Source organism: Spea bombifrons, chromosome 12 (assembly GCF_027358695.1).
Source record: "Spea bombifrons isolate aSpeBom1 chromosome 12, aSpeBom1.2.pri, whole genome shotgun sequence".
Classification (NCBI taxonomy): Eukaryota; Metazoa; Chordata; class Amphibia; order Anura; family Pelobatidae; genus Spea; species Spea bombifrons.
In genome coordinates, this window is record NC_071098.1 from 30,504,085 (window position 1) to 30,525,146 (window position 21,062).

Consider the following 21,062-nt stretch of genomic DNA (forward strand, 5'->3'; position numbering starts at 1 on the left):
ATTTGTCTTCCTCACAGGTTAAGGGTCTCAGGGACAGAGAGTCACGCTGGGAAGGTCATCCCATACCGTGGCATATCGGACTGATCCCCCCCACCCCATCCTTACCTGCCGAGAGAGAGAGAGAGAGAGGGAAACAAGCATTAAAGGTCCGGCAACACATGGGTGGGTTTCATAAGTCTAAGTGGTTAAAAGAATTACAAACCCTGCCTGAAAAAACAACTTCAAAAGGGAACAAGTAACTATAAACACACAGAACCTGCCGGCAGATCGGCCCCATTCGGCCCCCGTCTAGTCGCCCGTTTCTCCTGCTGTAAAGACTCAAACCTTAATCAGTCGTTGGTCTTGTCTTAGATTCAGGAGCCGTATGTCTATCCCATGCATGGTTACATCCCCTCACTGTATTACCCTCTACCACTTCTGCTGGGAGGCCGTTCCACTTATCTACCCACCATTCATTCTAGTTCTAGGATCCTGCAGATACATTTTTGTTTAATTTTGTATAATGTCTGTTCCATGATGATGTCAAGAGCTCTAAAATGTATTTTTTGACAAGGAAAATTTATTTTATTTTGGGAATAAAAGATTAACAATAATCCTTTTTAATCACTTATCAATCGAAACAATAGTACAGCAGTACATAACACTAAAGCAACCGGCATGAATGAGGACTTTATGAGAACCACAAATCGAGAACCGTTCCGTGTCTCCCTCTCTCCAGGTTCTGCATAAACCTTGGAAACATTTCGAGATTTATGAGCTGTACGTATTATTATTATTATTATTATTTTATTTTTATTATTATTATGCTCATTATTTTTTATTATTATTATTATAATGCTCATTATTTTTATTATTTTTTTATATTATTATTATTTTGATTATTTACACAGAGTCTGCTCAGTATTGGGGAGAAAAAAAAACTATTTTTTTTTTATTCTTAAAAGTATAGCATTTTTAGAAAAATAAAAAAAAAGAACCTTTTTAGGAAATATTTTAGAATAATAAAACAATGTAGAAAATAGGAATATACCCTATTATTTATGACATTTAAATAACTGTTTAACTGTTTAGCCACCAGATCAGCTTAACTGGGAAGGGGGCTTCATGTTCAAAACCCAATTTTATTCCAATAGTCCATGTTTTGGTCAACAGCCTGACCAGCACAAGGTATAAATCAAAACCCAGCTCCTGCCAGAGGGGACCCTGGAACCTTTGAGGGACCCTGTGGGGCGTAATGTACGTTTTTCTCCTGCGAATGTAACAAAGGGGTGCTTTCCAGAATATTTCATATCCTGATTTATATGCGGAGACCACCTGTTCCAACGTCCGCCCCGGCCCTGCATACCCCTATCTCAGGAAGCTTGCGTTCGGATCTGTTTCCTTTGTCGCTCGGTAAGCGGCATTGCCGTTATCTCCTGAATTTGCCGCATGGACACCTTGCGTGGCTGTCTAGAAAGTCGTTAATCAATCCCGCGCAAGGATCATTGAAGTAACAGGTACCTTAGCGCTCTAACGTTACTGTGATACAATGAATCACGCTGCGGAGGGACAGCAGCGTTACTTTGTGACTGCCGGCGGACGGGGCGTTGGGGCCACCATGGATGGTCGTCCTTTAAGAAATGGCAGATTGGGTTGGCATGTTAAGTCTGCGCGTCTCTTATACGGGGCGGATTAGCAGGTCCTTTTCGATTGTGAATACAGATCAGGACTAAGTCAAACAAAATTCAGTAGACGGACAGATCAAGAAGCCGTCTGGAACCTTTAAGGAACCAACGGCAAGCGCATGCACATCCGTATATCTCTATATGCACGTATGAAGACAAACGCGGCAATCAAACAATAGATCCCACCGAAGCATATAAAATGGGGCTCACTGCGTCTCGTTGGGTTCTTCTTACCTGCCCGAGGTCCTGCTCCTCCGCATCCATCTCACGGAACAATAGCGCGCATGGACTAAGAAACACAGGATGAGATTAGTCAAATCAGGAGAAATATGAGAATTAAGAACGATTAGAACGACTCAGTCTCTTGATATCTGGAAATAAGTATAAAAGGCTTTACCTAAAGGGACCTCCTGGTCTACCTCCCTTTGGTGGCTCCGGTAATTCCCATGAACGTTCTAACCCAACGGTTTCCCGCAAGTATAATGTAATCAAGGATGATATATAAGCGCGTACCTATTCCGCCCCAAGAGCTATTCATCAGAGCTCCTGGCTTACGAGGAGCGCATCCATTATCCGTGTCCTTACTTTGCCCTGCGTGTGCTAGACTGCAGTTTAGGGAGTGGTGTCACGGAGCACATGCTCCGAGAAGACGTCGAGTGGCCTAAATGAGCCGCGTCCCCTCGCCGTCCAAAATGGTGTGATGTCTGAGCGCAGCTAAGCAGTCTGGGTAACATATGCATGTCGCCGAGAGCTTGGGGACAGGTTTCCACGCCTCTCACGTCTGATGCAGACACAAGGAGCTCAGAAGACCCCTAAAGACTAATCGTTAAACCTTCCTCCATTGTTATACATACAGGATATCCAGACCCGTTTCTTTTCCTGACGATACCTACATTTTGGGGGTTTTTTTTGTAATACGGAACTCTTTAGATGTCTAGTACCAACCAACAAAAAGATGATACTCGAGTCGAAGCCTGATTCGTATCGCAAATAGTTAAATGGAGGCATTCCGCTGGAAATAGTGGATTTTTGGTGGATTTTGTGTTTCGAAAGGAACCCAGACGCGATCACAATAAGTTCTGCGTAATTTGGGAATAACTAAAATAAATTCCTATTTATAATAACCCCCCCCCGGACAGATTTAACGTGCCGCCGAGAGGCAGAGACGGACCGTCACCAAGGGGGTCTACACCCAGGCCAACAGACGGATCGGCAGACATAAAGCGATGGCGAGAAGATTTAAGGTAGCTCAGCCCAGACATACAAAATGATATAGACCGGCGCGCACGCACACATACTAACAATAAGACACATGCAGCTGGTACCCGGGAGCACACGCTCTAGCACTGACACACACGCTAAGACGATAAGACAATGACCCACCTTGTCTGAGACACAGCAAAGGAATAGACAGACTGCGGACGCAGGTAACAAAGTAGCAACAGATGACAACTTAGATTCTAGGTATCGACTGCAGCCCTGATGTTCTAGGTGTACCTTTACATTAACAAAGAACTCGAGAGCTAATGCACGGAACGACCAAGTGAAAACAAAAAAAAGGGGGACAAATCCCCGCCGAGCGTCTCGGACATAGAACGACACTCGCAAACACAATAGACGCACAAAGGATTACAGTGTGGCACTCTCATGCCAACCCACCGGCGACTCGGGAAACACAGGCAGAAAACACAGATCTACACGGAAACTGGCATAGAACACGCAAAGAGCAGCGTATGGAGACATTCATGGCATTCAATCACCCGTGCGTCCTGTGCCTAGAACGGTATTCACACAGACATAAAAGAAGACATTTGGAATTGGACTAACCTGCCAGCGATCGTCCGTGCGTTGGAGGCAACATAGAACATCACACAGGCAAGAGGCTATACATACATGCGCGCGCACACACATATATCTATTCGGACTTAGACGTGGAAGGGCATGCAGAAACGGAGGCTAGACATAAAAATGAAGAAATAATTAGAGGGTCTAATCTCAGAGCGAAATCGAGGCGTGAAAAGAGAGAAGGTGTCAGACCGCAACGCTCTCGTCTGCTTTCTTGGATGAAGATGAAGGAACACAAAAGACAGAAGCAGACAAAGAGCGGTGATACCCACTCAAGCCCATCCACACTCGGTACCTGACCTCGAGTCGCCTGTTTGCTGTCTGTCTTCTCATCCTCTGACTCTGCTAAAGGAGAGCATCATAAGAGAGAGAGAGAGAGAGGCTGGTGCCCCCCCTCCTCCCGCTCCTCCCCTCCCTCCGTCTGCCCTCACATACACTCTCACCCTTCTCCCTCCCATCAACCTGGCAACCAGAGGCTCGTATCCCGCTGAGCAGCGTGTATAGCGCAAGGCTGCCTCTGTAACAGGTAGCATATCTGTACTCGGTATCCATGCTCACGATGCGTAGAAGGCCTCCAGAGCCAAGGCAAAGAGCATTCGCCTGGAACCCGTCTCTCTTCACCTGTTACCTACTCGTTAACATCTTTCCTCCAGGGTTCTCCATCGCTAAGACTCGGCTTTCCCTTGTATCCTATTTTCCCCTTCGTTTTCCCCTCGCTTCTGTTTCTCCCTCCTTTTTTTTCTTGTCTCTGTCGTTCTATCCCCTTCGATCAGATTTTTTTTCTCTCCACATTCCTTCACCTTTGTTCATTCTCTACCTGCTGCTCTACCCCTCCCCTTACCTCTTTGTCTCGCTCCTTTCATCTTGCTGCTGTCTCTTTCCTCTCCACCTTCCTATACCTCTTCTTCTAGTTTTACCATCGCTACGCCTTTCACCGCCATAGTCTTTTGGCCACACTTTTTGCCCTCATTTTTCAGTTTGGCGATGGCGTTTCATCGTCTTTAATAACGTTCCGTATCCCCTACCCTGGCTCTCTCTCTCTCTCTGTCTTTTTTTCTTGATGCCAATGATAAAGAAGCCATAATAACGTCTACCTTTTTATAATCTCATTATTCTTCTATCCTCCAAAATTTCTTCTACCCTATCCCTCTCCTTTGTTGTCGGTCGATCGGCTTTAGTTTATTCTTTTACCTTCCTCTTCTTGGTGTTTTTCTTGTCTCCTTGTCTCTCAGTCCATCCTCTCTCCCTTCTTCCTCTATGCTCTTTTCTCCATTCTCTCTCTCTCCCCCCCTTGCTCTCTCTCTCTCTCTCCGTCCTCCCTCCCCTCCCCGTCTCCCTCTCTCTCCCCGCCCCTGGGCTGCCTTTCAGTTCCAGACAGGCAGAAAGCGCAATGCGGCTCTGCTCAGGATGGGGGAATTTATTAAACTTGTCTGGACCAAGACAGAAAGAAAGGGAGGGTGTGCGTCTGCATGTGGGGTGATGGGGCAGAGGAGCCCCAAGGGAAGACATAGGCTGGGGGGGGGAGAGACATGGAGGACTGGGTGGCCAAAAAATGGGAGAGGAGATATGGGGACATTTTCTGTGCATGCTGGGTACAACTATTAACCCTTTTATTCCTTTTAATCAGAGCAATGTGGTATTGTTCTGCTGGGCTGCACAGTATTTAACACTCTGTGTGCCAGAAGGTTTAACACTTTGTGTGCCAGATAGTTAATACACCATTTATCGACTCTCGTGATTACCAAGTTCCCATTTATCTCCTTCGGCATAAGGCACGCGTTGTCCATGCCTGCACCCCTCCCAGCTCTTTAAGTGTTAAATGGCCGTTTAATATGAAAATATGTTATTTCGTCTGGTTTTTTTATAGGCTCTGTTTTTAACATGCCCCTATGGCCCTACAGATTGCAGAACGCGTCGGTCCCTGGGACACTTCTCTTCTCTCCCCTTTGTAACAATGACTTTTGTGTTTCCAGCTTCTTCTGATGCATGATTTTTTTTATCCCGTGTTATTTTATTACGCCTGTTTGTAAACGTGCCGTGCATCCTTCCCATTTGATAGTTTCGCACCGGCAACTTAATCCATGTCTAGCGTTTTCGTCTATAAAGCTATCCATATATTTCCCACCCTGTGTCTAGACGGGTACGTGCCTGAATAAATTTGGGCGGCTTTATGCGGATACATAACGCTGTATGACGGTGTCAGAGTGCTCTTTGGTGTCCGATTTTATTTTAACATTAGATATTTTTATACTGTCTAGATTCTGGATTCATCCTATTCGATGCATATGTCTGCATAATGCTGGAGTTGTATATATGGAAATTTCTGTCTGTCTCTGGTTCAGTTCATCGAGAGGCAGTGATAAATTTAGCTGCTTTACACTATATCAGCCACCAGGGGGTGACATAAGACCTAAAATCCGTGTGTGTGCTCTGTGTATTACTCATATATGACCAGTGGGTGGCGCTGTTGGGAAAGTCTGCTAATAGCACTAAGTATACTGAGCTCTGACACAGCAAGGGGCACTAGAAGACTAGTAATGGGTTAGGGTGTGAGTTAGCGCACATCAAGCCTAGGATCAGCAGAGGGCGCCAAAAGACCAAGGAGTAATAATGTAACCGTGCGTGTTCAGCGGGGTACCTGAAACATCATTTAGCCTCCTGCTGCCTATCAGAGCAGACATTAAAGTGGGAATAGAAACATTTGTTACCAACTGACTCTATATGAAGTATCCCAGTCCTTGCAGGATGCAAAAAAATGGCTACCTCTAGCCCAGCCTGCCACATACTCGCCCATGGCTTGGAATGGGTGAAACTGGTTCATTTTGGTTGAATTGTCCTCATCATTGAAGTAACTTACTGATCTATTTCCACAGCACATTGGCTGGCTTTACCCACGGTAATTGCCCTGCGGCTTTGCTGTACATCCTGTTCACCTGTCTTTGTTTTATGATGCAGATGTGGCGAGACTTGCCGTAAGAATATGTGTCTCGAGATGCTCTGATGGGCAACTTGGATCTGCATTTGACTTTTGATTTCCTAACAGAGAATTGGTGAATAAAACCCAGGTTTTCCTCTCTGCCCCTTTCCTGACTACATTCTTCCACCCCTCGTCGATGCCCATTTATATCCTTATAAACCCAACAGTACTATCTACGGCCTTCTTTGATGTTTGACTGTAAGGCCAATAACATTAACCTTCGACTTCAGCTGACAATGTCTGTTTTTTTGACCTCCATCATCCAATATTCGCACCTTTCCTTTTTACACGGACGTGCGCTTATTCTTTTGCTCCAGGTTACTCCAGGTTTTTGTCAATTGTTCACCACTTCTTGGATTTCAGCTTCGTCGTCATGGCCAAGCCCCGGGGAAAGATAGGAGGCTGTACAGTTATCTCCTGTGGTGTTATCCTCAACTATACAACCTACTACCTCAGCCCGGAACCCACCGAACTCAACAAGAAAGTTGGCAGGACCCGCAGAGGAGAAGACCCCGCACAAGGTCATCTCATGAAATCACTCAACAGAGAGAAAAATGGACTTGTGTTGGGAGCTACTACAAGCAATGGCAAAATAGAAATCTTGAGGGCCGTCCTAGATAAAATATACAGCCCAAAACTTTGGGGGTCCAGGACGGCTATGAGCAGCAAAACCTTAAGACGATAGACATTCAGCATGGCAGGCGAAAATGGAAGCGTTGAGATGACAGAGTGAGAACATTGAGACACTAAGCACATGGTAAACATTGAGTCGGTGCAGAGATACATCAAGCCAAGTGCATAACCAACAAAGAACATCAAGCTTGCTGGAAGCACGTGGAGAACACAATATTAATGGAGGTTTTTACGTCACCAACCAACGCTTTGGCTGTGATATCGCTTACGCCGCCGTAGCTAAGCCGACACAGACCCGCACACTCGAGCTTGTGAGATGGGCACAGCACAAGTTCGGATCTACGGGTTTATGGCAACCAGCAGAACATCTAACGATCTACAGAAAGTGACCACCTAGATGCACTTAAGGGAGTGGATCGCGAGGAACCGAATGCATAGAAGGACAAGATGCGGTAAACGTTGGCTTTCCCTGCTTTTACCCTCATTTATATTTTTATGTCTTGCAAATGAAACACTGCCCCAAACTTCCAATATTGCGCATGTTATTTAGAAATAAGAAGTTGAGGCTTCTGCCTGCTGCTTTGTATATGTGTCCGGTCTTTTTTTATACCCCTGTCTCACGCATCTCTTCTGCCTAAACCCACCCATGTCGGATTAGTTTGGCAAGTGTCGGCCATGTTACATGCTGACCGATGGGGGCGGAGGTATTGGGCCCCGTGCCATGACACTGGGAGCGGTATTGCATTTTTCGCGTCCCCTCTTTCCTTCCTCCCGACTCCCTCCCTCTGGACGGTCCCCAACGCAAATGAAAGGAACAAAGGAGAGAAAAGGGGAGATACGCAGGTTGTACACTGGCACGGGCTGGAAGTCGATTACCCTGGCAGCGACAGGCCCCAAAAAACAAGGAATCCTTTCTTTCTTAAAAAAAAATCTGCTTTCTGCTCTCACATTCTCTGCTATCTCTTCTGTAATGCCCTGCGCTCCTTCTACGTCTTTAAAATCCCTTATCGTTATTTTCCTTACCTTCACTGATTTTCCATCCCCACATTCTCCCCATCATCCCTCGGCTCTATTGGTTCATCTCAGGTTTTTCTTTCATTGTTCATTTTTTTTTCTACCCTCCCTCAAGTCAATTGCTTTACTCCTCCTTCTAAACACGTACTTTCTTTTTTGTCTCCTCATCCCTCTACTTCCCTTTTCCCGACCCGTTTGTCTCTCCCAGTCCCTCTGATACATGAGTCTTCGTTCCCCTCCAGTTCCTTCACGCCCCACCTTCTCCCCACCCTTCCTGACTTCCTACAGCCTTTTCTCCCTCCCTTTGCTCTTTTTCCTTTTTTTTTTCCTTTTTCCTTTCACCTTATATCAAAAAACAAAGAACTTTAGTCTCCGGATTAAATTAATTTTGAAAGTTTACCTACAGCTCGTTTCCAAGAAAGGGAGACGGCTCTCTATGAACATTGATAATAATTCAATCAGAACAGAACGTTCTGGAACAGAATAAAGTTTTAGTATCTCAAAGATAGGCATGGTGGCAGGGAGAGTTGACATAACACTGAACAAGGTGTAACCATTAGAGTTCTCCGGGCCAATTTCACATATTAACCGATCCAAAAATGCTTGAATTCAACATAAACAATGTTACCAAAAGCTTAGATTCTTTACTTTTCCTGGAAATAATATTCGCCGTCGATTTTCAGACACTAAACTTCAGATTCTATTTTTGTTAGGTTCCTTTCTAAGGCAAGGCATGAGAAATTCCATGACAAAGGAGAATTCTAGAGAATTCTGACCGTTTTACCCCAAAATTTCCTTGGTGTTACCTTGATGAAAATGGCTATTCATCATTGCTTTATGTCTTGGGGCTAGCCCTACCTTCTGTCTCAGTGGTGGTAGTGGTTTTCATCTTGCGATGTAGATACCTACAGTCTAAACAGGAAGGAGCGGAGCAGCCATTTTGATCTGGCAGAGGACCTCCGCTGAGGTATAATATACTATAACATTTAACTTTAAAGCTAAGGATTTGTAATACGGAAATATGAATTCAGAACTTTAAATTAAACATTTGTCATTTTAAAGTCCAAAGAAAATAGTCATTTAGCGAACTGACCTGAACGGCCATTTTGTTTAACCGGCAATTGGGATGAATTCATCATGGAGACCCTAAAAGTAAAAAAAAAAAAAAAAGATTAAAAAAGATTATTGAAATAGAACAAAAACACTATCTTTATGAAGGTTTGGGCAGTGTATGCGCCTGCTACACCTGGATATAGACTGAGGAGAGGTAAATCGGCAAAATCTTTCAAGACATGCCAAGTAGGGCACCTGAGTACTGCTTGATAGAGCAGGACCCCAATGATGACTGTGGGCTGAAAGTCTTCCTTCTAGTTAAAAGCAATCAATATGGGTCATGTGTTGGGGAATCGATGGACCTTTGATAATGGAGATGGAAGCCAAGCAGCAGTTTATGCCGCCGACTCGGCTTCCATTTCAGGAGCAGCAACCTCCACCACTTCCTGGGGAACCCAACGATTAACCTGAGTCTGCCCCATCTTCCATGGGACCTGGCTTATTATTTTTTGACTGTGTTAATCTACAATGCTTTTGGTTTACCAGGTATTTCAGGATCTAACATTGTACAAATAATATCCAACGTATACCGAAAAAGGCAATTCGTTTTGCTAAATGGTTGGACAGCCATCTTGGAATTATACAGTAGAAGCCTAGAACGATTTAGGAACTGTCCTGATTTCCTTTCCTGGTACATGATATATGGAGTATATTGCATATCATTAATGTGGCCAGTGATACATTATTAATTAGAAACCTTTTATATTGAATTCCCATCTCTCTTTGGTACTTATCATCTTCTGCAAGCTCTGTCTTCCTATAGAACATCCGCAATTCACTAAAGACAACTTTAGGTTCAAGTCTTTAGGGTCGTCAGATGATATGATGTCACATTCTATAGTGAATAATCTTCTTTTAAATCCTCCCTTTGAAGCTCTTCACTTCACTTATGTATCATTTATACATATAGGTTGGATGGGATACTTTGGGAAGGAGACCATCAAACCTAAGATGTAATAAGACCCATAGTGTGGAGGGCCTTGAAAAGGCTTTGGTGGCCATCGTTTGGGCAACTATAGAATATATGAACACTGTGGCAGTATGATCAGTATCTATAGGTACATTGTTAGATGGTCTACATACTTTTTCTTCCATTTTAGAGAAGATCATGGAATTTCAGTAGATAATTTGCATGTTTGGACATCTATTTAACAAGGAGTCAAATGATGTCCCACGTATGACCAAAAGCTCTTCATACTTGCAACATATCTTTTTCATTCCAAATCTTTTGCTCTGAAATTCCTAAAAATGAGATCTTTGCTGGCCCACTGGATGTGATGACTTCATACAAAGGGCATTTGCTAAAAGCATCACACTTAATATAGATATAGTTTGGTTTGAGAAGGAGACCGATACTCATCTTGTAAGCTAAAAATGCGGTCAACAGAACAGCCGGTTCCTTCGTACGGATCTATATATATACCGCCCAATAAAACACATCACCAACAATAAAATGTTTGGACCTGCGCCAAGCAGGCTCTTGGGATCTGTCCAGCAGTAACTGCCAGTAAAAATAAATAAGTGAATAATGAAAAAAATAAGGAAGATAAAAAAAAAAACAAAAACAAAGAAGAAGAACCAGCCAAGATACAGGAAAGAATAGAATTTTGTGCATTTTCACTGAAACGGACGTTGGTGTAAGCGGAATGCTGAGATGAAAACCCTGGAGGAGATCTAAAGGTGGGCGTACGGGGGCATTAAATGCAGGTTTCCCCCTCGATATAGCTCAGGGTGGTGGGGAGCCCGGAAGGCTGCCCCGGACACCGTCTCTGGTCCTTGTTGCTATGGGAGCTGATTTTTACCGAGCCATTCCGCATTATATTGGGCACATGCCCAGATATCTCTCCTCCTTTGTGTCTGCCTTCTTCTCTCGCTCTAACACTTCCTCGCTCCCCTCCCCGTCTGTCTAGTCTCTTATGCTCCTCACACCTCTATTTTCATTTCTCTCACCTTTTTGTCTCACATCCCTTTCTCTCCCTGTATCCATTCCTAGTCTACCCTTCTCTTTTTTTCCTTCTTCTCTTTCCTCCGAATATTTAAATGTTTGTATGTTGTTTGTTGGGTTTTTTTTTCCGTTGTAGGTATTGTTTCGTATTCTCTTAAATGTCCTTTGCTCTACTGTCACGCTCTTTTCGTTTTTTTTTTTTCTCTCCTTTCCCTTACTGCGTCCCTCCATTCCTATCGTCTCCCCTCCCCCCCTTCTCCTCTCATTAATTCATAACACGGAGCTATGCGTCTGATGCCAGGATACCAGCCTGGCACCCGCGATGAATTCCCAGCTCGCGAGATGCCACACAGACATGTTTTCTCCCCAGCGCACCGCTTGGAATTAACAATAAGTCACCATTATCCGCATAAAGGTTTGATTTAACCCACGGCAACAACAACGCAGAAACCAGTCATTGCAAATGGCCGCCGGCATTGACCGTCTCTTATATTTTAAGGTTAATAATGCTGTCCCCTAGTCAACCCCTTGGCCCTTTCCAATCTATAGACTCTTATGTCTTTCCTTGCCCACGCCTGCATTTGGTGCCCACTTATTGTTGAATAGTTACCTCCCCATGACCTATTTTTTGCCCTCAATGATGCCTTTTTAAGCTAAATTTTGCTGGATTCCAAGAATGAATTAAAAATTAGTAATGTGCATCTGCTCAGAACGTCGCCAGTCAGGAGGTCTATAACTAGAACCTTTCCATGTCTTGGTGTTCCATAGAGATCCAGCCTCAACCCAACATAATCTACATCGCTTGACCAAACCCTCGTCCCAACCGGATAAAATAACCAGGAAAAAAAAACAATTTACAGAATTCCAGATTCTAATCATCTTAAATCTTTCATGTTCATGCCCAGAATCTTTGTAGAAGTCCCATGGGCTTCACCAGACCGCTCAAAGCTGTCGACCCTTCTCGACCAAGTAAAAAAAAAAGGTGGTGAAACGCTCAATCGGTGCTAGAATTGGGTTAATTTAAGCATTTTTCAGATTTATCTTGCCCGGCTGTCTTTCTAACCTACGTATGGCGTTATTGTATATTATCGTATATTATTGTATGACCGTTATTATCAAATGATTGCATGCATAAATTAAAATATAGACAGAGTCCAACGAACCATCCTGTGCCATGATTTTTGCTCTATCTCCCCTTGGTTGTCTTCTTCCTGGCCCTGTCGTTCATGCTCCATCGTTCCTAACCCACCACCCCCCCCTCCACTTTCCCGTCATGCCACCGGCTGGCGTGTCAGACTGCCAGGGGAAACCAGCTCCCTGGCAACGCCGAACCCTGGCACCTCTCCCGGAGCTAGCTCCCTGTCTCAAGCTGTTTTTAACACCTTCCAGTCTGGACTTGCACGTATACTCCGACAAAGGCGAAGAGAGGGTGGTTTCCGGATGCTGTTGTCTGTTGGCAGGATCGTGGCCAGGAGAGAAGGAGATATCTGAATAATTAAGTGGCTCGCTCTGTAGAATATTAGTGAGCCCTGAACGGGAGGCGGCAATGCGGTTCTGCCAACATAGGGCTGTATTAACTAAATCGTGCTATTCCACACAATGTCTTCTTGTGCCGACAGGACTTCTTAATGCTGTCGCAGCAAATCAGACCCAGAACGATCTTTCAGTGATAACCGGCTGAGACATTACGAAACAAGGAACTAGTTCAGTAACTTTGGAGTAATGCTGGCAGGGTACATTTTCGCACAATAATCTATAATCTATCTATAATCTAATCTGAGGTACGTGGAGTGAAGCTGAAGTCGCTCCCTCCGCGTAGAAATAAATATCAGGGCAGGAAGGGAAGACGAAGGGGATGATCTCTAAGTCTAAGTAGCCATAACATATGCATACATACATACATTTATTGCAATGTTTCAAGTATGAAGACAGACCGAAGAGCCGTCTGTGTGCCCCCCCAGGTATGATCGATGGCCGAACAAGCTTTCTCGATCCTCGTCATAAGAACCACAACTGCATTTGTTAAAATTAGCAATAAGAACATGGCAAATGGTGCAAGCCTCCCTCGAAAAGGTTGGCGCTCTCCTCTTGTATATTTGTATATTTACCTGGCATCTGTAGAATTGTCTCGGCGCTGTCTGCAGAAATCGAGATGTGATCGTCCCGGCAGCGCATGCTGGAAGGAAATGGAAAAGCAAGTGTTGGTGACTGAAGTTTTGTTACAAAATATTGCAATATTTAGGGAAGACAAGAGTGTAAAATGCACGACGTAAATATACGGCAAGCAGCACGTAGATCATTTCAAATCTAACGAACCAGCGGGTTCAGGGTTGGGTCACGCATGGTTCTCCATAGTTGTCCAGGACTACAACTCCCACTATCTCCCGCATGATGAGAATTACAGTGTTCCCCTAGCTGTCGGTGCACATTGTGCAATATGTAGACAAGGTTGACTCAAATATCCAGTTAATTTCCTAACAGGACCTCAGAGGTCCCTTCTTAAGCTTCACAAGTTTTTGGAACTTCCGAAGGACCATCAGTCCCAATAGAGACACCAATGTTCTCGGTCACAAGCTTTTGGTACCTTTGAGGTCCCATCTTCAGTTGTGGGACTTGGCATTACATACAACAACTTGTTTTGGGGGGACATTTTTGTACAAAATAAAAATGATACAATATGTAGAATAGAACAAGAGAATCATAACACATCAACGCGAGGCTGTATGCAAAGCACGTGGTGGATTTGCATAGAATTAAAGAAAACCACTGCGTTTCCAGTTATCCCCCCCCCCCCCGATTCCAATTCTTATTTTCTGTATGTCATTAAACGGTTTAGAAAAAATGTAAGAAATACCCTTAAAAATTATTTAGAGCTAAATTTTTGCCATTCGACACCCCCCCGACCAGGTGACACATTGGGGTCACTCTTGCGCCCTACATAAAGACGTTATCATTGGATCACTAGGCTAAAGTTCTTCTCCTCATGCCTTCGTTAACATATGGCTGCCTAGAAGATATTATTTATGATCCTATGAAACTTGGGTGGAGCATAGAGGAGAAAATGGCACCATGGCCAAAAATGATTGGACTACGGCAATAACAAGGAGGGGCTTAGCCCACCCTATTCTATTACCCATGTTAAAGAAGACGCCATCTTGGTATGAAGCAAGGACTGTAGTCTCTTCTGGTCATTATTATCAAGTAGAGCTCCTACTTGAGACTATAAAAGCAGTATTTTCCCCAGAAGATGATAACATTTTAGGAGGAATAACGTGGATACGGATATTTTAGGGGGGATAGGAGCTATGAAAACGAGACGAGAGGCAGTTGTTTTCACGCATTGCTTTCCTGGGCAGCGAAGCTTACTTAACTGACCAGCGGAGCATGCCTCCTGCCGGAATGTACAGGACAATCTGCCAGGAACTTGTTATGGAAAATAATCCGCCCAAAATGCTTCTCCGTTGCTAATTTTTAAAAAAATTTCTGGTGGGTTTTCCCCAATTTTTTTATTTATTTTTTTTCTGATAAGATATTTTACTTTGTTAACATATTTTAATAGTTATTTTGGTTAAAAAAAAAAAAAGGGAAATTGAGGTCAGTAGTTTAGGCCAAAATGAAAGAGAAGGCTTCATATTTTCGACTTAAAATGCGACTGTCAACCTATAAAAAGACAATGTGCCGCATTTAATAAAACCTATAAATCTATCGATTATTAGAATAGCAAGCCTTGCATAAATAACGTTTCTTTAAAATTTACAACAAATTTATGTATTTATAATTTAAAATAAATCAATAAAATATATTTTAATGCTAATTAAAGGGACTGTTGTAAAATAATACGTCTTTAAGTAATATTACGTTAAAATGTTTGCTAAATATGAAAAATCCAATAAAACACAACATTCCTTTATGTCGGTTATTTTTGTAGAGTATATTCTTTTTTTTTTTTTTTTTTTTTTTTTTTATTATTACAACATAAATACAAAACAGTAAAACAGATATTAGAAATTCTTTAAATAACATAAAAGTATATCTATATACTATCTATAATATAAGTTACCATTTAGCATTGATAATACATACTTTAGCTAGAATGAGATACTTCACATATTATCTCATGATCTAGCATAACATAACGTAACATAAACCTAGCATTCATTGTAGAGTATATTCTTAAAATAATATCTAGCTGACAATGCAGAAAGTGAACCGAATATTATTTATTGTTTTATATATAGCGTCATCATATTCCGTAGCGCTGTACATGAATATAGCAGAATTTTTATTTTTTTGAACTATAATTTCAATCTCATCATTTATTAATTAATGTAGAAATACTGGACGGGTTTTGGTTGATTTTTGACAATGTAATTAGCCAATAAAGCGGGAGTTTTTTGTTTTTTTTGTTTTTTTTGTTGTTTTTTTTTATTTAACTAGTAAGACCTTTTGACTCGTTAAGGGCAGACAATGTTTTTTGTCGGCTGATCTGCCAAAGAAAATTTAACAAACAAGTCAAAAATCAAATCAAAACAGAATTTGTCGGCAATGTCATGAATCCATGGTTCCAGTACATCCCACCCAAAAAAAAACAACAATATAAAAATTAATAAAATAATAATACAATAATACCAATAAAATCAAAGTATAGATAGGTAAAATCCCAAAAATGCACAACTACATCTCCCATAATCCTCTGCTGATGCTGTCAATAAATTATCTATCAATAAATCTCTTGTACAAGATCAATGCCGAATATTTGTATATTTATAAATGTTTTTTTTCTATTAACTCTTCTACGTTTGTTTAGGAATTTCAAATTATAGAATTTTATAGAAAATAACAGAACAATTTCTAAATTCTTCAAAAAATTTCCTAAATTTTCAAACTCATATAATTTGGATTTGTTTTTAGGCAGATGTGCCTATTTTGACTTAAAACTAATTTACAATGAAAGCACGGATTATTAGTTGAACTAGACATAAAGTAATTAAAAACGTCTACAAAAAATAATCAATATTTAATTTTAAATGAAATCACATCATTTTTGGTACAGTTTTCCCTCCTTTTGTTTTGGTTAATCAAATTAATTATTTATACTTAACCAAAAATCACCAAAAAAAAAAAATCCGTCTTCAGTCCGCCGACCCCAGTTTATAATATGTATTTATTAAAAATTTAATAATAAATTTTAGAAAATGTTACAACTTTAATTATAAAAATGAGAGTAACTTTTTGGATTGTAAAAAAATCGAGATTCTTAGTTTCTTTGAGCAAGACCCCCCTCCTTACCTTTAATTTCTGTAAATCCAAATTGTTATGTCATGCATGTCTTGTTATGTCCTGTGGACCCATTGTACCACGCCGCAGAATATCATGGCGCTATATAAATCAATAATAATAATAAAGGGATCCGATTGTAGATATTCTGTCCTGTGTGCCGGCCGCGGGCCGTGATACTGGCCGCAGTTACGTTCTGTGTACACAAATAAGTTGGAGTTTGGAAAAAAAGGGACTTTCTCCTAAGTCAATATGACCAGGAGGCATGTCTGCTATTAGGACTCGTTGCCATGGCAGCAGACTGGAAGTTTAACCTTACAACCCTCCCGGTGCTTTCAGCAACGTGAAGCTTACCCTTTGCTACGCTGACCAAATCTCCCCACGACACTTTCTCGCCATTGATTTTACGTGAAATGACTCATTTTCTCTGAAATATTCTAGTTTTCTGAACATTCTAATCTAAATATTCTAATCCAAACATTCTAAACAAAATGATACTGAAACAATTTTTTTTAATTTTCAATATTCTCTATGAACTTTATAGATTTCGGGTAAAGGTTGACACCATTTTATCTGAGCTTTTCTAAAATCTTATTGGTTAAAATCTTTTATTTTGATTTTCTCCAAATAATTTTTTTTTTTTTCTTCTTGAAAAAATATTTAATTTTTTTTTTAATTAAACATCAAAAAAACATTCAACAGAGCCAATAAATTAGAAAAAAAATCTCTTATTAAATTTCATATTTATTTCATATTTTTTTATTTGTTTATATTTTTTTTCTTAAAATTAAAATTCAATTTCTTTCTTTTTTTCTCTGTTTGTTAATATTAGAAAAAAATTGTCTCTAATTTTAAGTGTAGCAAAAAAAAAATTCACTACAGCGCTCCGGACGCCTACGTTTGTCGGGAGGGGGCTTAGTGTGACTGTGTTGGGGGGGCGGGTGTTTGTTGATTGCTAATCAGTTGCAATTATGAAAATAATGGTATGGTCCACTGACCCCTTTGGTGGCATTTAACCCCTTGAATGCTTGCAGTGCTAGGAACAGATTGAATTGAGCATTATTACAGAAAATAATTACCCGGGTCAAATGTTAACGAGGGGGAACTGAGCTTTTCAAATCCTTTGCGCAATACAGAGGCGAAGCATTAAGGAACGCGGTTCCCAAGGGAATCGATATTTAAATAGCCCCGCTCCTACAAGTGATAGCTTGGTCATGATACCCCCATGAGGATTACCCACCATATGTAAAAAATCTTGCAGGCCATATGCCAGCCAATAAGCCCCTCTATTAAGCCCCCATTGAAGAAAAGCTATACATCCCACGAAGGTACTCTTCCATCTAGCGTGTCAACTTTTATAACTAAACGTTACATTCTAAACATTATTTCCAGCCCCAAAACCTGGAAATAAGTCTTTATTTGTCTAAAAAGCTTGCATTGTTAATATTTTTTTTTTCAGGGAATGCTTAATTGTCATGTGACACAAAGCCAGGCACTTGTTGCCATAGAAACTGAAAACAAAAAGCTGTTACAATGTGTCCTTTCCTTCGTGGGAAACAATAGCGTAACAATCTTTCTGTGGTTTATTTGCTTTGCAATCTGGAGTGAACAATGAATTTGTGGAATAGCAGCTTTTCCTGCCGTTGTACGGCTTTACGTTATTTAGCTATTTTTTGGAAAATATATATTTTTGTAAAATGGGCTACAATAATTAAATGCAAACATTTTCTATTATATTTCAATTCAGCACTTTTCTCCTGCTGCTCAAACCTTAATCCGTCGTTGGTCTCGTCTTAGATTCAGGAGCCGTATGTCTATCCCATGTATGTTTCCATCCCCTAACTGTATTACCCTCTACCACCTCTGCTGGGAGGCTGTTCCACTTATCTACCACCCTCTCAGTAAAGTAAAACTTCCTAACATCATTGGGAGTGATAAGTATGCAGATCCTGATAACAGAAAGTTAAAAATGGTTGCCCATTTGACACACATAGGGTGGGTGTTTTTTTAACACATATTGTCTATTTTACTCAGCAATCACAAGTTTTTTTTCTTTCTTTTAAAATATACATCCAATATAAAAATGTGCAATTTTGAAATTTATAATAAGTGGAAAAATAGCAAAATAATTCTGCAAGAAACATAGATATTTTTCTCTTGCTTCTATAAGAACTTCAGCCAAGCTCTTATATTACCTTCAAGACCTCATTTATTTTCTGTTTGTTTCAAAATATTCCCGAGATAAGCAAAAAAAGGGATATTAACACATTTGGAAGGAATGTTATCTTCAAACGTCTTCTAGAAAAGCAGAATGCCTGCTTCTTGGAGCCTAATTAAGGTATCAGAAAAACCTAGCCACTCATATTGGATGTGGTCACATCAACATCGAGGACCTCAAACATTCTACTGCCAATATCTATCTCCCCTAACATTCTACTGCAGACATCTAGAACCACTAACATTCTACTGCCTACATTGAGGACCTCAAACATTCTAATGCCAATATCTATCGTCACTAACATTCTACTGCAGACATCTAGAACCACTAACCTTCTACTGCCTACATCGAGGACCTCAAACATTCTACTGCCAATATCTATAGCCCCTAATATTCTACTGCAGACATCTAGGACCACTAACGTTCTACTGAGGACATCTAGAACCACTAACATTCTACTGCCAGAATATATAGCCCCTAACATTCTACTGCAGACATCTAGAACCACTAACATTCTACTGCCTACATCTATAGCCTCTTACATTCTACTGCAGACATCTAGAACCACTTACATTCTACTGCCAATATCTATAGACCCTAACATTCTACTGCAGATATCTAACTGTTTTGAACTTTGTAATGCAGATTTCCATTATATAAAACATGGTCCCTAAAATGATTACATATTATTTTGTAAAGTGGTAAAAGTTCAGTTTAACTTTAATTGTCTACATCACAACAATTTGGGGATACATTTAGAGGATCGTCTATCATTGATCTACCTATCCGTTGATTATTATTAATGCTCCTAGTTTAAACTACAGGGTGGATGACCACTAGAGAAGTTACGTTGTTGGTAAAACATCTTGGCCCGTGACATTCTAGAAAGTGTTGCCCTTGAGGCCAAATGATGTCATCGGGACGAGTTATCAGAAAGAGGCCAGTCATTCTAGCATAATTTTAGGTTTTACACAGAAAATTCAGGTAACAGACAAAAAGAGTTTTATTAAAAATATCTTACAAAATCACCCTAAAGACTTCTGTGGTTTTTGTTTCTTCTCTAGCTGGAAGCTTGGGAGCCGAGCCTTCTCTATCTATCGGTTTGTTTTAGTCTGTCAATCATAGGCTTGTCAGATACCCTGAAATGATTGTTTGGCGCTATATAAATAAAATATAATAATAACAATAATTAATTATAATAAATAATAATAATAATGATAAATAATAAATATAATAATAATAATTAGAAGAAGAAGAAGAATTATTATAATAGTGATTATGATAAATTACTGGTATACACATATACACTATATATATATATATATATATACTCTAGAACTATACAGACACACAGTTATATGCAATCCCGGATTAAAATATTTGATGTGTTTACTCTGATATTTACCGAGCTGAGCTTTCAGTAAAATATATATATATATATACACCACCAACATGCTATTTCAGGATGGTTCCAGACTAAAATTATGAATAAAGAAAGAGGTTGGTCTGATTTGACCTTCCAGCAGGTCTAAGTAAACAGAAAAACATGTATTTTTATCCTATTTTTGGATTTTAGATTTAAATCCCGGTTTCTGTGCCAAAGTAAAGCATTCCATGATATATAAAGGCTAACGTGTTACACTTTTAGGACCGGAGCAAAGTTGACGCCAACTTAACTGCGACAGTGAAATCATTTTGGATTACTTGCAGGGCTTTAACCTTTGTTACTGCAGCCCAGTAAGCATGTCCCAATGCAGACATTCAAGTTACTGTATAGAAAGGCAACAGAATCTGCTTTTAATGAAATATAATGATTTAAATTATGATGTACAGCAATTTTATATATTTTACGCTCACCGCTGCCCTAAAAAATGCCTCTTTAATGCCAAAAAATCGAATATTTCCCGCTGAGACGAGTCTCTACTTAGCAGATCGCGCCCTCGCCTCAGACTGTTACCAGCTGAGAAAACTCAAATCCGCGTTTCATCCCTGGATTTTTTTCATATTTTAGCTATCCTTCTATCTGTCCCAAGCTGTTTTTAAATTCCTTGCCGTCATTGGTACAGTAAATCCCTGCCCAAGCCCCGGCTCAAATATCGCTCTACATAAGGGGCTCATTTTTATTATAGAAACACCTCATCTGCCAAATTGCTCCCTTCTTGAATGTATTAGGGCGGTTTTTTTCACATTCAGAGACGTCAACGCGAATTTCAATACCCTATCCTTTAGGAAAGGTTGTTTAAGGTGCCTTAGGTATGAGTTCTATCTACACATGTCACCCGAATACATCTTCCCAACACTAATACTACATATATATTATCTATCCATGTACCTAGGCCTATAAATGTACGTGATAGGATTTGGTCCTCCTAGGGA

At 40.7% G+C, this 21,062-nt stretch overlaps 1 long non-coding RNA gene across 1 annotated transcript; it reads right to left on the bottom strand.

The window, feature by feature from the left end:
• Positions 1 to 5,499: 5,499 nt before the first annotated feature.
• On the bottom strand, positions 5,500 to 7,050 carry LOC128469557 (uncharacterized). The gene is made up of 2 exons (XR_008345962.1): positions 6,477 to 7,050; positions 5,500 to 6,442 (listed from the first exon to the last, which is right to left on the bottom strand). It is a non-coding gene; the product is annotated as an uncharacterized LOC128469557 (long non-coding RNA).
• Positions 7,051 to 21,062: the final 14,012 nt, after the last annotated feature.